Consider the following 2883-nt stretch of genomic DNA (forward strand, 5'->3'; position numbering starts at 1 on the left):
AAGTTAATAAAAGATCAATGCATATGTGATACAAATTAAAAGAAAAGTTGATACATGAGTATATGATGCAAAAGTGGAAATTTTGGGTAGCTAGGCATGATTTAAGAAGTCATATAGAGTGTGTGTGTGTGAGAGAGCTTATGTTAGTCAATAATTCAATTTATAGCTTACTTAGTCATACATATATCATCACTCTTGCCTTGGCTCCATTACAACCTTGAAAAGACCTCATAATGTTTGCATTGGTACATTCAATATTTGTTGATTGGTTAGATGAAGAACAAAGTTTAGAAAGCATGATTAGAGAAGAGTAGAGTGAATTAACCCTAGACACTTGAGAGATTAGAGTGCATATACACTACCAGTGAAGGTTCAATGCTTTATTCTATGTTCCCTGCTTTCATGAGCTATCTTCTTACAGGTTTATTTGTCTCTTATTGTGTGATTTGGATTAGTGAAATCTGATTTATGTTTATCTTAAAGAGCTTATTTACTTTTAACCAAGTAGATAGAAACATCTTAGCATATAGTTGCATTCATATACATAGGTTGCATTACATTGCATGAGTCTTACTTTCCCCCATTCACTCTTTTAGCTTCTCTTGAGCTTAGCATGAAGACATGCTAATGTTTAAGTGTGGGGAGGTTGATAAACCACTATTTCATGGTTTATCTTGTGCTCAATTGAGTGGTTTTTATCAACTCTTTACCCACTTATTCATACTATTTGCATGGTTTTACTTTTTCCTTCCGGATTTTGTGCTATGATTGAAAACATGCTTCTTTGGGCTTTAAATTTGCTATGTTTAATCCTCTCTAATTACTATTCGATGCCTTGATATGTGTATTAAGTGATTTCAGGAATTACAGGGCAGGAATAACTTAGAGGATGGAAAGGAAGCATACAAAAGTGGAAGGAATACAAGAAGTTAAAGAAATTGCTAAGCTGTCCAGCCTGACCTCTCCGCACTCAAACAGTCATAACTTGAGCTACAAAGATCCAAATGAGACGGTTTTAGTTGCGTTAAAAAGCTAACGTCCAGAGCTTCGAAATGATATATAATTTTCTATATTTACCTTGAGGATAGATGACGCGGACGCGTGTATCATGCGCACGCATCGCATCTACAAAAATCAGCGTGGCAGAATTCGTTTCTAGCGATTTTTGGGCTGTTTTTGGCCCATTTCTCGGCCCAGAAAACACAGATTAAAAGCTGCAAAGTGGAGGAATGAAGGAGATGACTCATTATTCACTTTTAATAATTTAGATGTAGTTTTAGAGAGAGACTCTCTCCTCTCTCCAGGATTAGGATTAGGATTTCAATTTCTTCTGAGTTCCAGGTTCAATGTTCTTTTAATTTAGGATTTATGATTCTATTACTTTCTTTTATCTTCTTCTGTTAATTTATTAATGCCAAGAGTATTTTTTATTTAATTTTATTATTTATTTAATTGCTTCCAATTTTATTCTAATTATCATGTTTCTTTTCTATTCCCCTTACATTGATCTAAAAACAATCTTCATGTTATTGGAATAGGCTCCCAACTTGACTTGGGAGTTGATTAAGAGGAGACCCTTGAGTTGGAATACTCAAGAAATAATTGGTAATTGAAAATTGTTGGCTAGCACTCTAGTTACTAACGCTAATCCTTCCTGAGGGAGAGGATTAGGACTTATGAATAGAAGTTGGCTCCCTACTTAACTTTCCTTTATTAGATAAGGGATAAATCAGTAGAAACAACAATCAATTATTAACTGACCTTGGGAACGTCCAACAAGGATAGAACTTCCGATTAATCTTCTCCTAGTCAAGACTTTTTATTGTTATTATTTTATTTTCCCTGCAATTCGCTCTTCTTATTTCTTAACCCAAAACCCCACATTTACAAGACTCTTAACCAATAATAAGAACACCTCCCTGCAATTCTTTGAGAGATGACCCGATGTTTAAATACTTCGGTTTATTTTTATTAGGGGTTTGTTACTTGTGACAAACAATCTTTTGTACGAAAGGATTTTTGTTGGTTTAGAAGCTATACTTACAACACGATTATATTCTTGTGAATTTCTTTACCGATAGAAATCCGATCGTCAGTTAGATACAATTAAAATATGCTGGATGTTCAATTCACTGGGTATGCATATGATTATTTTTATTCCTAAGTGGATGGTTATCCTTAAGTACCGATGGGGGTTCTTGTTGACGAACCAGTGGCGGTGACGAGAATCCCGGCGACGATAACGGGGGATGGTTGGCGACTAAGTGACGGCATAAAGAACCCAGGAGGTGATAATGATGTCCGATGAGGGAGAGAGTGATGCCGGCCAAAGGGGCTGGTTGGTGAGGCGGCGACGACAGAGAGTTTGGGGGAGAACCTGATGCTTTAGTAAATTAGGGTATAATTGATGGTTAAAATTTTTGAATTACTGAATGAAGTTTTTTGGTTGGGTAATTTGGGTGGATTACTTTTTTTTAAACTTTATTGTGCCAAATTTTCAATCCGTTGTTCACGTTGTTCAGATTCTCCGTTGTCTACTTAGCAGAGGCAAAAATTAAAATATTGTATAATTAAATATAATATTATATCTTTAGTAATATATATAATTATGATTAATATTTTTTTAATTAATAAAATACTGATAAGTGTTTGTTATATAAAAAGGTTATCTTGATTTTTATAATTTTTAAATTTTAGATTCGATAAAATATAAAAATTATTTATTTTTTAATTAGTTTATTTTATTGAGTATTATTGTGACAGTAAATTATATTTTTATACTTTATATTATAAAAAAACATGACCATAAAATAATATAAATAAAGTATTCTAATAACTTTGTTATATATATGTATTTAAAATATATTTGTAAATAAAATATAT

This window comes from Arachis duranensis, chromosome 2 (assembly GCF_000817695.3).
Source record: "Arachis duranensis cultivar V14167 chromosome 2, aradu.V14167.gnm2.J7QH, whole genome shotgun sequence".
Lineage (NCBI taxonomy): Eukaryota > Viridiplantae > Streptophyta > Magnoliopsida > Fabales > Fabaceae > Arachis > Arachis duranensis.